At 40.8% G+C, this 19,574-nt stretch overlaps 1 protein-coding gene across 2 annotated transcripts in view; it reads right to left on the bottom strand.

Annotated features, from left to right (window-relative positions):
• MIX23 (mitochondrial matrix import factor 23) overlaps positions 1-19,574 on the bottom strand; it is an 87,823-nt gene that overhangs the window by 16,113 nt on the left and 52,136 nt on the right. The window lies entirely within an intron of this gene.

The following is a 19,574-nucleotide window of genomic DNA, read 5'->3' as shown; positions in this document are numbered from 1 at the left end:
TATTTTTTTGTATTGAAGGTCTCAACACTAGAAATCTGGGAAAGACATACTTCTCACCATGATATCATACTATATTTTGGGGAACTACGGACCCAAGACGGAAGGAATACGCTATTACACTAATATTGGATAACATAAGAGAGGAAGTGATCACTACGATTTATAAACCCCATGTCGTGAACAACTTGCTGTTTTTTATTTTTTTGGTGAGTGCAACTGCCTAATGCACAGTTTGATATTGGAAATTTGCTTGATTTGATGTTAGATTATTACATTAAACTTAGACATTAGGCAAACGGCTACACCATGCTCCATGGAAATTTAAACAACACCATTACTCTCACCGTTTAGTTCTGCCCGAGCATTCATCACTGTGGAGATCACGTGAGACACACAAAGCTACAGAAAGAGTCATTGTGCGTAGCGTGAACCAGCGTTTAAAAGGAAGTGCTGCAAATAGGAGGAGGAAGTGGAGTAGCACACTAGTTCTTTTAATCTGACGCATTGGAGTTGGTGTTGCACATCATAAAGGAAACACAGTGTGCCATCAATAAAGGGGATCGGCACAAAATGGAGTTACTGGAGGAGTCTTCTGAGTAAATTTTTCCAACTGTGTGAGCATGTTGCTGTGCCATCAATATAAGGAATTGGCACAGTGCAGCACGTTTGCCTGGAAGTCTCTTGTAATCATTTATACGTGGGAGGGTGTGTTCATGTTGGAGACACCAAACAGGAAGTGCGCAAATTGTACAGGTTCCCATATTTATAGTCTACATGGGATGTTAGAGAATCGGTTGCTATGACTTTATGGGTTTCAGTGAAAAAAAAAAACTTGTATATTGGGTAAGCAGATAATTGGATGGTGTTGTCTTACTACATGCTTACTTTATAATTCTCTGGCTACAATTTTGATTATTTTAATAATTATATAAAACGTCATTGCACCACCTTTCTTTTTGGCTGTGCCGGGAGAATCTCCCATTAAGTGGCAGAAATGGAAGAAAGTGTTTGAAAGATATGCCAAAGTGTGTGGAGCACCTCTGAGTGCAGAAAGAAAAACTGCTTTACTGCTACACTGCTTAGGTTCGGAAGGATAAGAGTTATTTGATAATCTGCCAGAAGTCCTTGATGGAAGATTAAATGAATATGAAGCATGCATAGAAAAATTAGATAGGGATTATCTACCCAAAGTTAGTACCATTTTGGAGAGACACCATTTTGAGAGGAGGGAGCAGAAAGAAGGTGAAAGTGTGGGAAACTATGAAACAGTTTTAAGAAAGTTGGCTTCCTCATGCAAGTTTGGTCCTTGCCCAGGAGAATGGATCAGAGATCAGTTCATGCCAGGTTGCAACACAGAAAAAATAAGGGAGGAAATGTGGCAAAAGGATGAACCATCATTAGATGAGGTGTTGATAATAGCAAAGAAAATTAAACACTCCCTCAAATGTGTTAAAGCCATCAAGAAGGAGAAGTGTAAAGGTGATAGTGTGCAGGTAATTAAGAATAATGCGGGAAAGCATGAGGCTCAGGGAGGAAGTAGTTATAAAAAAGAAAAGAAGAATTAGTTGCAAGGGTAGCACTTTTGCTGTGGTAAACAGGACATATGGCAAATGATAAAAGTTGCTCAACAATTAAAATGATATGCAGTCACTGTAAGAAAAAAAGTCACTTTGCCTCTGTGTGCAGAGCAAAAGTTGGAAAGGGTAGCATATATGAAGTCAGGGAAGAATCAGATTCCAAAGGTGATAGTGACACCGATTTTGAATGTGGACAGACTGTTCTCCAAATAGAAGAAGGGAAAAGGAGAATTCCAATGGATGAAATAATAGGAAATGGTGAAGGTACAAAGGTTCTATTTGACTCTGGAGCAAAAATTACCATTGTTTTGAAATAATTTTACTTGAAGAAAATCAAAGATAAAGTTACATTGATCAAACCGGATATTAGACCATACACCTCTAGTAGTGAACCTATTAGGTTACATGGATATTTATGGGGTTTACTTGGATATAAACATAAATATACTAATGCAAAGATGTATGTATCTAAAAAATGTGACTGTATTTTAAGTTGGTTTCATCAAAAAGATTTAGGGGTAATTCTTGATCCAAATAGTGACCCACCTAAAAGGATGAGAGAAGAAATGTATGTAAGTGCAGTTAATGAGCAGGATATAACAAATGAGAAAGTGGGTGTGACAGTAAATGATTTTGTGAAGAATTCAAAATTGAAATTTCCTATGGTTTTCCAAGACAGGCTGGGGTGTCTTCGACACTATACCCATCACATCCGATTGGTGGAAGGGGCAAAGCCTGTGTGTGGTAGGGTTCAAAATGTTCCTGTGGCAGTGTGTGAGGAAATGAGAATGGAATTGGAAAAACTTAAAAGGGAAGGGATAATTGAAAAAGTAGAAGGAACAGAATGGCTGCCCCCACTGGTCGCAGCCAAGAAAGTCAATGAGAGTCTACGTATATGTGTTGATTTGAGGGAAATCAATACAAATATAGTGGTAGACAGTTTTCCATTGCCCAATATCTCAAATATGTTGATACTACTTGAAGGAGCTAAACTGTTTTCCACCACTGATTTGACATTGGCGTATCATCAATTAAGTCTGGATGATAAGTCTAAATATCTCACTGCCTTTGTCAAGTCTGTTAGAACGTTTGAGTATGCTAGCTTGCTATTTGGATACATTTTTGCAGCCTCAGTGTTTCAAAGGGCTTTGGAGAAAGTATTAAAGGATCTCACAGGCATACGAGTATATCGAGGTGATGTTCTGGCGTTTGGAAAGGACAACTTTGAGCATGATGAGAGAATACAATAAGTTTTGAAGAGACTTGGAGAATTTGGCTTAACTATACAGGGAGTGCAGAATTATTAGGCAAATGAGTATTTTGACCACATCATCCTCTTTATGCATGTTGTCTTACTCCAAGCTGTATAGGCTCGAAAGCCTACTACCAATTAAGCATATTAGGTGATGTGCATCTCTGTAATGAGAAGGGGTGTGGTCTAATGACATCAACACCCTATATCAGGTGTGCATAATTATTAGGCAACTTCCTTTCCTTTGGCAAAATGGGTCAAAAGAAGGACTTGACAGGCTCAGAAAAGTCAAAAATAGTGAGATATCTTGCAGAGGGATGCAGCACTCTTAAAATTGCAAAGCTTCTGAAGCGTGATCATCGAACAATCAAGCGTTTCATTCAAAATAGTCAACAGGGTCGCAAGAAGCGTGTGGAAAAACCAAGGCGCAAAATAACTGCCCATGAACTGAGAAAAGTCAAGCGTGCAGCTGCCACGATGCCACTTGCCACCAGTTTGGCCATATTTCAGAGCTGCAACATCACTGGAGTGCCCAAAAGCACAAGGTGTGCAATACTCAGAGACATGGCCAAGGTAAGAAAGGCTGAAAGACGACCACCACTGAACAAGACACACAAGCTGAAACGTCAAGACTGGGCCAAGAAATATCTCAAGACTGATTTTTCTAAGGTTTTATGGACTGATGAAATGAGAGTGAGTCTTGATGGGCCAGATGGATGGGCCCGTGGCTGGATTGGTAAAGGGCAGAGAGCTCCAGTCCGACTCAGACGCCAGCAAGGTGGAGGTGGAGTACTGGTTTGGGCTGGTATCATCAAAGATGAGCTTGTGGGGCCTTTTCGGGTTGAGGATGGAGTCAAGCTCAACTCCCAGTCCTACTGCCAGTTCCTGGAAGACACCTTCTTCAAGCAGTGGTACAGGAAGAAGTCTGCATCCTTCAAGAAAAACATGATTTTCATGCAGGACAATGCTCCATCACACGCGTCCAAGTATTCCACAGCGTGGCTGGCAAGAAAGGGTATAAAAGAAGGAAATCTAATGACATGGCCTCCTTGTTCACCTGATCTGAACCCCATTGAGAACCTGTGGTCCATCATCAAATGTGAGATTTACAAGGAGGGAAAACAGTACACCTCTCTGAACAGTGTCTGGGAGGCTGTGGTTGCTGCTGCACGCAATGTTGATGGTGAACAGATCAAAACACTGACAGAATCCATGGATGGCAGGCTTTTGAGTGTCCTTGCAAAGAAAGGTGGCTATATTGGTCACTGATTTGTTTTTGTTTTGTTTTTGAATGTCAGAAATGTATATTTGTGAATGTTGAGATGTTATATTGGTTTCACTGGTAATAATAAATAATTGAAATGGGTATATATTTTTTTTTGTTAAGTTGCCTAATAATTATGCACAGTGATAGTCACCTGCACACACAGATATCCCCCTAACATAGCTAAAACTAAAAACAAACTAAAAACTACTTCCAAAAATATTCAGCTTTGATATTAATGAGTTTTTTGGGTTCATTGAGAACATGGTTGTTGTTCAATAATAAAATGAATCCTCAAAAATACAACTTGCCTAATAATTCTGCACTCCCTGTAAAAGTAGAGAAATGTAAATTTCAAAGAAATTCCATACAGTATCTAGGTCACACAATCACTGGGGGAAGGCATCACTCTAAAAGTTGATTTGGTGAATGCAATAAAAGAGTTAGAGTCACCGTCTAATAAGGAAGAGTTAATGAAGTTCATTGGAATGGCTGAATACTATAGCAAGTTCGTGAAATGATTTGCAGAGATTTGCATAAATATGAGGAAATTGCTACGGAAAGGTGTGGAATTTGTATGGAGTAATGAATGCGAGACAGAGTTTGAACTCTTAAAGGATAATCTCCATTTGGTGTGCTTATCTCTGAACAAAAATGTACCATTCATCATGGCGAACCCGCAACAGGTTGCAATTGCAGTCAATATGTGACCACCCCTTACTGCACATTTATTGGTACATGGCCTAACGCCCCAGGGGGGTCCTGTTACATTTGTTGTTGAAGCTCATCCAGTCTATATAACCGAAATGTTATATTCTCTGGTCACATTTCCAGCAGCTGATGGGAGCACAAATACATTTCACCACTATACACCTGCAAACATACCTGCACAATATAGAGCATATGCATATCTAGAAATACCTCTGTCTTATCAAGAACATAATAATTGCCTTGAGGGCGCCCTATCACATACAATTCTACACGTTAGGTTGGGTCCTCTAAGTAATGATGGTCCTACCTGGCCTTTGTTGGCCACATATACACCGCACCCCGCTGCAGCAAACTGGACGGTAGCTGAAGTCCGTTGCTTATATACTGAGCTTACGGCAATATACAGACAATTAGTACAGTTTATAATGCAAACATTAAATACAAACCCAGCACATGCATCCCCGGCACAACCACATGCAGTAACACCAGGCATTAATCCTGCTACTGAACATTTGATCATGGGTAAAGTACCCGCCAACGAGAAGAGATTCCATTTTGGTTAGCTCAAAAAATAAATGGATTGGAAGCAGTATTTCCCCATACGGGACCTCAGGATAGGCATATAATATTAACTATGTGCTTGCCATTTGGGTTGGTTCCCACAGTAGATAACTGGAATACATGGGGCACGGTATTTGCCATGCTCTATATTACCGCACACTGTACACCGACACTTGCCAATCTACCGGAAGTGTTAAAACAAATTCAAGATGAATACGGGACTGCCCCGGCCCTGGACTTGAGGATGCAACTTATGGGCAATTTTGCCACTGTATCTTCCATTATACTGAGTAATCTTGAAAGGGGAAGCAGTTGCACTAGCAGTGCCACATGCGGCTCCGGGACGTCCCTCCACAGGATCAAGAACGTGAGCTGCCAAAGATTATTGCGGAGAGCTACTCTAGTATTGGTCGAGATAGTCTGGGGGCCAGACCCACGAAACCCCAGTTTCAGGGTAAATCTAATAAAGATTCTACCAAGCAAGCTCCTCAGGGTTCTAAGAAACGCTGGGATAAAAAACAACAAACACCTAAAAAACTAAAGGGGAGAATCTCTGCATACGGAGACCCCACAGAATAGATATATTCTCAGAAATAGAGATAATATAAAAACGCCTGACAGATATCAATATACTGATACACGCCAATCTCGTTCCTTTCAGGACTCCCTGGAAAAACGCAGTGAGACAGGTGGGCGGTCAGTGCAAAGAACTGAGTATGTGAAACTGAGACAGGAATCACAACGCTTTACAGAAGTTTCTGTTAAAAAAAGAAGAGAAACTTCCTCAACAAAAACCCCAATTTTAAAAGAAAAAAAGTGGCAGCAGTTGCGATTCGTCATGCCACTCCTCAAGAGGAGGGCTCTACTGAAGAATAAGAAGTGGGCACTAGCTCTGCTAGACAGCACAGCAGAGGTCACAATAGTTTGCCGGAATCTTCAAGAGCATCTGGAGGTGAAAGCAACTGATGACTTCTTACAAGTTGAAACAGCGGACATGGGTGTTGCCACGCCCGATAGGGTGTGCAAAGTAACGATACAGTTAGAAGGAGACATTGAACGCAATCTTTTGGGACCGCGTCGTAAACATTTATGATATTCTACTGGCCGAAAAGGATTGGCCACCTGAATTTGTCTGTAACTTGCCCATATGGGAAAGGGGTTATCAAACCTTCATTCTAGCCCCTTGTTTCAGATGAGCTTGCAGAATCCTACGCCATTGATTGGGTATTGGCGCAAGCACCCGGGTTATATTGCAACCACGTAGGGTGGGATAAAGATTCCCCCTGTCATTTAATTCCAATTAAAAATCAACCCCAACCTCAACCACAGTATCCAATAAAACATGATGCTGAAGCACCCGTGAGGGAAATCCTCAAACAACTGGAGTACCAGGGTGTAATCGAACCCTGTGTCTCACCAATGAATAATCCTTTATTCCCTGTAGCTAAACCAGACCATTCCTACAGAATTGTCTTAGATTACAGACACTTAAACAGTCATACACGCACAAATGCTATACAAAACTCCCATAGCACGGCACTTATGAACAACATAGTGAGCAAAAAATACAAAACAGCACTGGATATTTCCAATGGTTTCTTCTGCCAAAATATAGCGCCCGAGAGTAGAGATCTAACAAGTTTCAGCGCAATAAGCTCCCAGAAAAAATTCTGTTGTTTACCACAGGGATATAAGAACAGTCCAGGACTGTTCGCGGTTCGTGTGACTTCAATATTGCACAACGTTGATACTTAAGCATTGTCCTATGTAGATAATATCTACCTCACGGATGATGAATTACTGCAACATCTAAAACAGGTTGCCCGCATTGTTGTTGGATTTGCCGAATTCGGCTTTAAATTAAATTTTTAACAAATATATATATATCCTTCCTTAGCATCCGGTTTTTGGGATATGAGCTATCAAGTGAAGGAAAGAGCCTAGTGCCACAATTCTTGAAAAAATGCGCACAGTTACAACCTCCAAATACCATTAAAAAACTCCAATTCCTATTGGGTTTCCTAAATTTTGCAATAACTTACATTCCAGATTACGCATCATGCATAAAACCCTTATAAGACTTAATACGTCCTGATTTTTCCAGTAAATTTTGGACAGTCTAACACACGCATTCTCAGAGCTTTGCAAACATACATGCTTGCAGCACAACACCTACACACAAGGGACAATAAAAAACACCTGGTCATCAGAGTAATTGCTGGTGCCGATGGTTTCACCTATGTAACATTCAATGTGGGAGCGACGGTCCCGATTGCATATAAATCACATTTGTATTAAAGAGAGACCACTAGCCCAGGATAAACGCATCACTGTAGTATCCCCAATCCCAGCCCTTGAGGCTGTTACTAAAGCCAGTGTTCTGAACACTAAAGCATTACATCCACATTGGATCCAATGGGCAACGTCTCTGACAGCCACAGATGTTGACTATGTTTTTGACCCAAAGTTACAAACTCAAGGATTTTTGCAATATGAACTAGAATACCCAGTTCCGGCAAACACATTGCCTATTGAACAATATCAAAGAGTCATGTACACCAATGGCTCAGCACAACCTGCAATAGGCACAAAGCATCAATACTCGACTGCTTGCGCAGTCGTAAGTGGCTATATGGAGGGAAGTAAGTTCTATCCACAACATACTTTCACTCAAACTCTAGGGGATTGCACTGCACAACTGGCAGAGCTGAAGGCTCTGGTGATGGCACTGGAACATATGGATCCTGCAAAGCTAACACTGATTGTCTGTGATTAGTAATATTGTGTCCAGTCCTTCAATGAATGTCTGCATTATTGGCGCCAGACTGGGTTCAGAGATTCCAAAGTTTACACCATCAAACACAGACTTCTGTTGGTGAAGGTAGTGGACCGGAAAGAAACGTTACCAAACGTCCATGTTGAACATACACTTGGACACCAGTGCGTTGGAATACACATTGCTAGAAATACACTGGCTGATGAAGCAGCCAAATCAGCAGTAGCCACGGCTTCTGTTGCTGCAGTAACACGTTCTAGAACAAAATCGGACAATGACATATGGGCTGCCATGAAAGCCACAGCTGAAGGCACTCCCTTTCCAAAAGCATTTCCTGCTAAATACTCTTACCGAATGGGAGGCTTCCTTGGTGCAGAAGTAAAAATACCAGGCATGGAGGTTCGAGTCATTCACAATAAAGACCTAAGACCAGAGTTGATTAAAGCAGCGCATGAGGGGGTTGGCTCTGCCCATGCTGGTGCGGCGGCTACAATATTATTATTGCAAGCTAGTTATTGGTGGCTAGGTCTATACAAACCGACCAAGCAGAATGTCCTTTATTCTGATATCTGCCAACAAATAAAGGGGTCCACCATCAAACGCCCACCGCAGACACCCCTCCTATTTTCAAAACAAACCATTACAATGTCTGTACTTGGACCATTGCGGTCCCCTAAAACCGGACAGTGAATACAAATACGTCTTAGTCGCTGTTGACTCCTGCTCCAGATCTCTATGGGTGTGGCCACAATGTTCGGCTGACGCTTGAACTGTTAATAAAGATTTGCAAATCTTTATCGGTACATATGCAGTTGCGGCTTTCCACTCGGACCAGGGCCCTGCTTTGCCTCAAGGGCATTCAGGGACACCATGGCTTCGTTAGGGGTCCAACTCCATTACTCGTCTCCATTTCATCCCGAGGGAAATAGTGTTGTGGAGAAACGAAATCGAGATTTAAAGCAATCCTTAACAGCCAGAGTATTAGGTATGGGTCGTAATTGGCCTAATCACCTGTATGGAGTCCAGAGAGCACTTAATAATCTGCCTAGAAGGTCCCGGGGGGGGGGGTCATACTTCATTCGAGTGCCTGTTTGGAACTCAAATGTATGTTCCAGATCTTGATGACCCTGGCATGGAGGCAGCAGAAACACCTTTTGATATAAATGAACGTGTCACTGTCTTGCAGGAATTACAACAGTTCTGTGACAACGCTTCTGCCAGTGCTGCCTCCGTAGGAATTAAGGATGTACCAATAATACCTACCGGCTGGATTCCAAAGTTTGGGGGTTCTAGTACGTGAAAAAGTTGCGCTGAAAAAGGAGTTTGGTCCTTCTTATTGTGCACCGGTCTCAGTCCTGGGCATACATGGTACCAGAACTGTCGTTCTACCACTGTTGCCTGGTGCTAAAGAAAACTGTTTTGTCTCTAACGACAATGTCAAGTTACACCATGTGGCCGATACGCCCAACCAGTAGTTCCCGAATCCCTCTCAATACTGGTCAAGATGCCCCTCTACAAGTTTTGAGCAGCAACCCTGACACCTCTTAAAGTCTGGAAAATTATCTTGCATTAGCTCCATTAACATCTATTACAACAAACAGCACAGAAACTGCAGATAGATTTGATTCAACTTCTACACAGACAGGTGGCATCATTTACAGTGAACCACCGCGAGGGACCGCTATCAGTTTTTGTCCTTCAAATACGGCTCCAACTGCTTTTGGATACTTTGCCTACATCAATGACACCTTTTTGGACTCCTTTGCCTCTTCTACACCCGAACTGTCAAAATCACATAAACTGATAAATAGACTTAAAACAAATTACTTTATTTTCCCATGGAACTATCTGTTGCTTTCCTCGTTTGGACTGGCTTTGTTATTATATTCTTTTTATTATTACATGGTCATTACCTTCCTGAAAGATAAAACAGTTGAACTGGTGGATGAGGTTCTAAAACCACATTTTTCTTCTCACAAGGTCCCTTGTCTGTCGTGAACATTTCCGCTATACCAATTCCTGATGGGATTGTTTGGGATAAAGACACATTTGATATATACGCCCCACGGAGGTCATTCAAATACCACATGTGTTTAAAATTTCTATGAGCGATGTAATAATACCCAGAGTTGTTTCGGATGACTGGGATCTGAAAACAGTTGATTCTATGATGACTGAATTGTAGTATTTTACTGTATTTGAAAGTGAGGATGCTTATCAATCCAAAGAGAATTATGGTGACATGTATTGCTATAATTATTATGGACACCATTTCATTCACAGAGCAAGTACCCTAAAGGTTATTTTTAATCACACACAATGGGAACATTGTCCTACTCCACCACAAGGGCGTTCTAAAACATATTGTGAAAAATGTGCATATTTTTCTGGGCACAAAGTAAAAAATTCTGAGTCATATTATTTCAAATTGCCATTTATGGAAAATTTACATATATTATTGACAGATACAAAATTCATTTATTCAGATTCCTTTGTTTCCCGGTTGGCTATAGAAGGCTATGAATATTGGTTTAAATCGATTGACTTAAAAAGTGTGTGGGGAACAAAAAAAAATGGCAAATAAGGGGAAAGAAAGCTTTATTTAGACCATGCCTGATACCTGTTTAAATTATACTTTTTTATGAAACTGTACAACAGACAAGCTGTTTAGGCTTAGCAAAAATTAAGGAATTGAATGTGCCTAGTATTCCTGCCCTTGCAAAATTTGACAAATGGTAAAAATATATAAATGCAACTGAAGATCAGCTTGATGAATGGGTCCAGAAAGGCACATTTAATGCTTCACTTTCACGTCCTGGTGGGTGGGTATTGTGTCCAATAAATACCAAGGGGTGTCAAACGTTTTATAAACTCCATGGGAGGTTTTAGAACAAGTAGGCTTGACCCTCGCGATTTGTCATCTCAACATGCGAGAATTATAACAACATACAGTGTAGGGAAACGATACCAGCAATGGTTCCTCACTAGATGTTGTTAGAGAACACCTCAGTCCTCCTGTCTCAATGACTTGCAGGATTTCCTGTTAGGCCCCAGAAAACAACGCAGAAAGCGTTTCTTATATGAAGTCCATAATGAAATTTGGAAGCTTTCTCAACAAGAAGCCGCTGTCCGGTTAAGGCAAATAGATCAGGAAAATTTACAGAAAGTATTAGCTGTTGTAGATAATGGGAATTAATACCCTGTCCAACTGTATATACACCTTAAACAACATTGTTTCTTCTGCAATAGACATAATACAAAGTGATATGTACTCTCTACACCATGGACAGAGTCAACTAAGGTCCATTATGCAGTTAGGTTGGACACTACAAACACTAAAGGCAGGTTGCGTTCCCTGGCAACAAGTCAGCGCAAGGGATATATTTTTCACCTTTAATTTAACGCGACAACAACTAATGGCAAAGAAAGAAGCGACTTATGTCATGTTAAATATTGAAAAATTTGAAAATTACTGTGGCTGAAATACCATCTGCTGAGTGGTTAATACACAGGGTCATTAATCTGCCTATTTCAACACTTCAATTAACGTCCTGCTTAAAACACATTCCAGTGGGCAGATATGAAAGGCTAGGAGACAGTTACATCCATGAGCTGTGGGAGCTGCCCTTCTCGTACAAATGTCTCAGTGGCATGAAAGAGGTCTTTCTTAGCGGTAGTGAATAAGAGACTTCTGCCATTCGGTTTATAAACAGCTGTCCTTGCACGGGGCAGGTAACGCTTCAGCAGCGAATCTGACTTGTTATTTAAAGGGAGTCCCAGTCCCCTTGACTAGACCTGCATTCCAGGTGCTCTCGAATGGCAGCTATGTCCTCCTCAATAGTGAGAACTGTTGTGGGATGCAAGCTGGAATCGTTTGTCGTTTCGGTCTCTAAGATGGTTACATGCTGTGGGAACGTACTTTTTCCTCCTACACGACAGAGGGAAGTAGCTGAGGTTTGGCCCCATATCGCTACTTCAAATGTGAAGTTTGACAAGTTGAGCAGACACACGGCTTTATTGTTTCAAAAATATGTGGCGCTCACATCTGCATGCGAGACCTATGCACTCAGGTTGCAAGGTCATCAGCAGAAATACAGTCCCTTTCTTAAGTACTAACTTTCCGAGACACTTTGGTGAGCACATGGGAAGAATATTTAATGTGTCCAGTACTACTGGAATTGCAAATTGTTTTAAGGCTGTTGGTTCTGGTTTCATTCACACATTCTCCTCTATATGTGGCTAAATACCTTCAGACAGCCACTCAATATTCTCCAGTATTTTCGGGGGATTTCCGATAACTTTGGCTATAATAGGTGGCATTTTGCTATTGCTACTTTTTTTGCGCAATATCTGTCCCGTCACAACAAGGAGGACTGAAAGCGTTTGCTTCCACCAGCGCAGCTGCATCACTCCTGGAGCAATTGGAGTGTGACTGGCCTCTGTCATTCAGACTGGTTTTGCATTGTGTGCAGGCTGTGTTTCAGTGCCTCTGGTGCTCGTTTGAACATGCACTGAAAGTTTGTCTTTCTACACAGCGCTTGCTTCCATTGGATGTTGATCTGTTGAAGTTCTCGCTGAGGGCTCATTACCAGACATGCACGTTGAGAGTGCGTTTGCTATGGGAAGCTGCTTATGAGTTGCCCTTTGTGGACTATGCAGCTCTAAACTCATTATTGGACACACCCCGGAATGCTGCTGCCTTGGCTGGAGCGCAGGCTTTGGAACACGAATGCTCCTTGGTTTTCTTTGGCGATGAACTTCCTACTTTACCACCTGCTGAAATGGAAGATTTTGTGTCTTCAATTGTTCCTGATTCAAATGGCAATTTTAAAAATGACGGACTTAAAATTAGGCCTTTCCCTGAGGCCACAATTAAAATTATAATATAGTCCTTTTAACACATGCTGGAATGTCTTTTTAATTTATCATTATTGAGATATATATATATATATATATACATACATACATATATACATACATACATACACCAGGGCACACCGTGAGTCCAAAGAGTCCAATCCTGGATGTGGTGGATCACTCAAAGCACAACAAGAGTGTGTAGTACGTCATGAGGATTTTATTCAGCCAATATCATACGATTCCAATCAAAGCAACAGCCAGTCCAATGACATAACAGCCCCAATCAAAGCAACAGCCAGTCCAATGACATAACACCCGACATGTGTTTCATCAATATGACTTTCTCAAGGCCAGAGTACAAGTCTTGAGCCAATTTCACGAATTCTGGCAGTTTCCTATATCCTGTCATATACGACTGCATATACAACGCGTGATGGACACCTGCAACTACGACTTGTCATGGTTGTAGCACTCTATTGAACAAGAGCATACCATTAGCTCTATTTACACGACTTGCACAGGACTCTCTTTATGTCCAGGACATGGGGAAGAATGCAACACATACCTCATAGTTCTGATTGATTTATACTCAAGGTGGCCAGAGGTCATGTTTACTCAAGGAACTGAAACAAAACATTCAATAGGTTTTCTGAGAGAAGTATTTGGGAGAGAGGGTATCCTAAATGTTATGGTCACTGATAATGGAGTAGAATTGGTCTCTAGAGAAATGGAAATGTTTTTGGAAGACTATGCTATACAACACAAGAAGTGTGTGCTATATCATCCTGAAACCAATGGCATGGTAGAGCGCTTTAACAGAGTGCTGAAAGAAACTATACCTATGGCCAAAGACAGTAGGCTAAATTCGAAGAAGGAGATGGTCAAGAGAATCGAGGCATATAGGGTTTCACCTCACTCGGTTACTGGGAATACTCCGTTTGAAGTATTTAGAGGCAGACACCCTAATACTCTTGTAATTATATTGTAGCACCTACCTGGGTGAATGATATGAAGTAAAGGACGGGCAAGATAGTATCAGATAAAAATTGGAGAGTAAGGGAAGAAAAAAAAAACTAAACAAAGAAAAGGAGATTGGATATTGATAAGAAAACGTGTGAAGAAAGGAGGGGGTACAGGCATGTCAAAACCTGTGAGAGTTGTCAAGTTGTTCACCAATGCAATTAAGATGGAAGATTATAGAATTTGGACTCTTAATCATGTGGTGGTGCTCGAAGGAAATCTGGTTGGGGAAGAACCTAATGGTGGTGACTTATCAACATGTGTCAGAAAATCTAACAGGAAAATTGCAACTCCAAAATACTTGGAAAAGTGTTTTAAGTAAGTATGACGATTGACAGAATTGCATAATTTTTGTAAAATAGTAGTATACATGTATTTATGTGTAACTAGCAATAGTATTTTTGTTTTCTGTTGAAAGGAGGGTGTGTGTAATATCCATTGCATTTCCATTTCATTAATGAACATGGGTAAAGTGAAGACACAGTGTTCTAGTTAGAATGCAAGTGAATCACCTTGGAATGTGAAGGAGGAGAATGCAAGAGATGCTTAGCAGCAGTTGCGTGGAGTGGATGGGACCTTCTTTACTCAATAAAACCTAATCTTATCAACAATCTCTTGTTCCTGGATTTAATGACGAGATACTACTTCGTTACACATTGCCCTGAATATATGAAAACTTCCTCCTGACTTATACTCAGAGTATAAAATGAGTTGTATCGTACTTCATCACCCTACTGGGTTTCTGTTTCCTGAACACTATTACATCATAGATTCTGTTAGGTGATGGTAGTGTGTTCTTATCAGTGACTAATACTTCGAGTTTATTAAGTTTTTATTTGAACATTTTGGTCTGTATTTTGAACTCGGCCTAAAGTCATTGTTTTCAGAGGGGAATTCGTTTCTTGCATTGCTGTAACATAATCTGACATTTCTGGAGTCATTTTAACAAGGTTCAGTTGGGGAGTTGATTCATCGTGTCTCAGAATTTGCATATGATCATTAAATTCAAAGTTGTTTATATGAATATTTTTCTGTTTACTCTGAAATATGGGAGTAGCCTCAATAATGGCATTGAGATTTATTTTAGTATCAGTAGCACGTTGCTTTTTATTGGGGGCTTTCCATGGTCTCTTTCACACTCTCTTTGTTAGTGCTTGTGAGGTGACCTTGGTCTGCTGGTCTTGGGTCTTATGAGCATTATCATTGGTCACTGCGCCCAGAGATTCTGGTAAAGATGACCTTAGATCGGATCGGAGATCTCATGCACAATAATTTGAGCATGAGGCTGTGCTACATATGTAGTTATGCATGAGAGTGTACAGAGGGTTTTGAATTGTTAGCGAGTTCTCAAAGGGCGATGGGGGTGTTGTTCACCTATTTCTTTGTTTGCTCTTCATTTTTTTAATTAGGTTTTTCAACTTGGCTGAAAGCGAAATTAGCACAGAAACTAAAGAAGTATGTTTATCAATAACTGGAGAGCACATGCAGTTTGCAACTCTAGATTCTGCTTCACACTTTGTCCAGTGCATAACTGCTTAATGGGTCAAGTATTTCATCGATTTCAAACACAAATAGAACTAAAGTGTGCAGAATTGACTTGCACCTGTTTGATTTAAAGTTCTGAGCCTTTTCTGTTGCAATGAAGGTGCTCAACAAGGATTCACATTGTTGTGCATTACTGTCTTGTAAAACAGCTGGAATTTGACCTTTGTCATTGGACATTTTGTTAGCTTTATCAGTGTAGTTCTCTAAGTGGGGTTTTTCTTCTGAGGTGTTGCAATTCTTCATCTTAAGGTGATGCGACAATTGACGAAGATATGTCACTTGCATCTAAACGAAAAAAATATATCAAGCGTGTGACTACCTACAAATCTCTTGGGATTTTTATTGAGGACCATGGAAACTTTAAGGCTCATCAGTACCAATGAAGGTAAAGGTCTCTCTTAGTATTTGCTTTTAAGATACTGCAAAAAGAGAAGTGGGACCCTTCTTTTAAGACAATTTTAATGGTCATTACAAGCAATGTTTTAAAAACCTCTCGCATATGGGATTAAAACTCTCTATGGGAAACCTTTAAAGCCATTGGACACTGCATGTCAGCAACGCTTATAGGCAGCTATTCTGCTTTCCCTCTCAGCCCAGATAAGGTTAAACTCCGACTGGTGAGGTAATCCCTGGCATGTTAAGTGGCTGTTTTTACAGCTTTGTTACAAATTGAAGAATACGGTCAGTCCTTCCTTAAATTATAATACATGGATTGACACTGAACACACAACATGGCAAAGAAACCCCGGGGAGGCGGGAGGGTTACCTCAAATTGCCCTTTGAAAATGTGGACATGAAGGAACAATGGGACGGGAAACTAAGTATTAATCTGTTCAAATATATGCTAATGAAAAAACTTAAAATCTCTTAAACAGAGGATAATCTAGTTTTGAGTAAGCAATCCCACACTTTGATGGTCAATAATTCATATGACTCGAACAGCAGACATTGTTATTTTTGTAAATGTTACTCCTCTAAGGTAAAATGTAACCTACTACGCCATCAGTTTGGAATTTTCCAACAATCAAGCATCACTGTGGGCTGGGCTTTCAGCTACAATTGGTTGCAGGTTCTGCGACTACAAGCAAGAATGTAACATGCACATCCTTTGTTCTTGTCCTGTATATACCAACTAATGCAAAAAGCTCATTCACAACGCGCGATCTGTTGATCATATAATGTCAAGATTTGCAAAGTGTATTATCCTTGCTTCAAGAACAAAATAACCAGTGACTCTTTAATAACTGGTGATACAGTTTTCTCCCAGCAGGGTTCTAATAAGCTATTTATGCATAATGATTACTTTTATAATGTTATATATGTGTTAACATAGGAGTTGAAAATTGTGATAGTTTTGATTGACTAAGCGATAAAATATAATTCACATTACACACAAATGTTTATTCATCAAACTGTGTCCACCCGTCACATAGAGCCATTGCTCAAATAAGGACAATTTCAGAGAAAATTCTAGGCATCCGAAAAATATGGAGATGATTAGAAAAATAACCACAGTAATTACTATACAGGACAAATTTTGCCCTTTGAAATATTGAGCTCAGACGTAAAAAAAGTCTCAAACTAGTACCTAGCCACAGAATGCTCTAAAGATCGTTAAAATGAAAAGGTCTCCAGATTAAAGTGCCAGAGAAGAGGTCTTTACGTTGTTGAATGATGGAATAAAGTCAATAGTATGACAGCAGTTGCATCGTAAATCTCAACAAGCATCGTCAATGCCATTAGGTCTGGTTTTAAAGGAATGCTGTATGGCAATGTGAAGTATTACAAGTAAATAGCACAGGAATGGATATGTAATTGTGCGGAAGCTATTCTATCAGTTTGAAGCTATAATGCTCACAGATTGCTTTCTTGTTATATGCAAATACACACAGAAACCTGAAAGCAAGATTAGCAAACGCTCTCCAAATAAAATGTACACAAACATGCCCACTTGAAAAAAAGAGTTGGCAAGACTATTGAGCACAATTAAATATCAATTCTCCGACGCATCATTTAGTAAAACTGGTTTGGTGCACATCATTGTGCTTTGTTGTGTTTTTTTACAAAAAGAAAGCCACCTAATTTCGCTCACAAGTATATATTCATGCATTAGTGCAGGCAACTTTCAAGAATGCAAGAGTTTATAGTAGCAGGCCTGGAAACCATACTCCTAGCAAACATTTATGATATACATTTTTTCATGAGCAATTATGCATACGTATGATTGCTCATGTGAAAATAGGCTGAACAATTTTAAATTCATTTTCGATAGAAATGTTTTCCCAACACTGAAACATTGTAGTCCTGCCTTTGGGTAGAAGTAAGTTTCCAAACTTTTGGAGAGTAGTTGATAAATATCCTTAAGCACATATGCTTGTGGGTATGCACAGACTGACAGAGCATTCCAACCATGGATGTACAAATTCCTCCGTACTTCCAGACCCTGCCTGCTCAATTGCAAAGTACTGACAGGTGATAAATCCACACCTGTAAGAACTTTTACTGTGAGGTCACACCCTACCAGTACCATTAAATTGCAAGTTTATCCCCATGGAATGGGAAATAACCAAGCAGACCTAGTTTTACTACGTAGAATTATGCATGGTATTTATTTTCTGTGGCACTTACCACCTGCTCTGGACAGGTCATGAGCGCGAGGGCTGCTGTGTGACAAGGGCAGGACGGAAGATGGTGAAGGTAAGGATGGTGAAGAGGCTGGGGAGGGGGGAGTGTATTCTGTCAGGCGATTCCTTTGTCAAAGAACTCGAAAGTTTGTATCTACTTTTAATTCACTGGATAAAGCCCAGTCCTCAATTTAAAGGATTTTCATCCCCCGAGTTTTCACAGGGGCAATGTTATTAGAAAATGGTTTAATGATTTAATGTATCAAGAACAGATTATTTATTTGTATATAAAGGAACTTAGTTATGCAGATAACATACTTTTTGCTGAAGACTCACAAAGGTGGCTCCATGCCACCTTTAGATCTATAATAATAAATATTGGATGGCCCCGTTGCGCTGCGTGGAAAATAAACAGATAAAGTAGTCCGGACACCAGGCTGAAAACATCGAGCCTCGTATATTTTTAGTAGTTTACCGGTGCTGTGTGGGTGGGCTAAACATTTGTGAAGCATGAGTTTCACAAATGAGAACAAGCGGATTTTAAAAGGCTAGCCCACCAACCAATGTAAGTGAATGACTTGACGTGGGCGTGGTTGGAAGCCCAAAGAGAGATTACAGCATGGGAGCAGTGCTTTGCGCTCGCCGATAAAAACGGTTTAACAATCATAAAACCTAATTTCCTAGAAACACTAGGGGAAAACATGAAGGTGAGAATCCATCCAATCAGCACACAGGGCTGCCCATGTCTGTTCTAGTCCCCTCCTGCTTTGCTACTTCGCAGCGGAAACAAAGAGGAGTATCGGGGTTCCGATCCCTTTCTTCTGTTTTTATACGTTTTTCTTGTTAGTTGTGCCCTTTATTTCAGGCGGGGTCGTCGGTCCCCAGGTCACGGCCACGGGAACGCTGGTCGCTGCTTATGCGGCTCACGTGCTTCACCGAGACAATTTCTCAGAGCGGGCAGGGCGCACAGCAGTCCTCCGACCACTAGAGGGCGCGCATGGAATTCCTCGCGGAAAACCCGCAGATCGGAGCGCCTCTCGGCACTCCAGTCAGTTTTTCCTGATTACGAATGCCTGTTTTCAGTCACAACCGCCTGGAGTCTGAATGCCCTGTGGGGTCAGTTCAATAATGCGGTGATATTATCCTGCTCTATCCATGCTTGCAGACACGACCCAGCAGCATCAGGCCCTTCATAAGCATACAGGCGTGTCTGCTCAGGAACATGGCTTTACATGGCATGTAGGGGCTCAATACCTAATAGTAGCTTCTGCTACCCAAATATCCCCGAGTTCCCCACCAGCCACACTGTCCCTCCTAATTTCACAGTGCCCACCCGTGGGCAGATCTATCTCCTTATGCAGTCTGCCCTTTACCAGGACTGCTA

Source organism: Pleurodeles waltl, chromosome 8, assembly GCF_031143425.1.
Source record: "Pleurodeles waltl isolate 20211129_DDA chromosome 8, aPleWal1.hap1.20221129, whole genome shotgun sequence".
Classification (NCBI taxonomy): Eukaryota; Metazoa; Chordata; class Amphibia; order Caudata; family Salamandridae; genus Pleurodeles; species Pleurodeles waltl.
The sequence above is the reverse complement of the archived record's forward strand: the minus strand, read 5'-3'. Positions and strand labels throughout refer to the sequence as shown.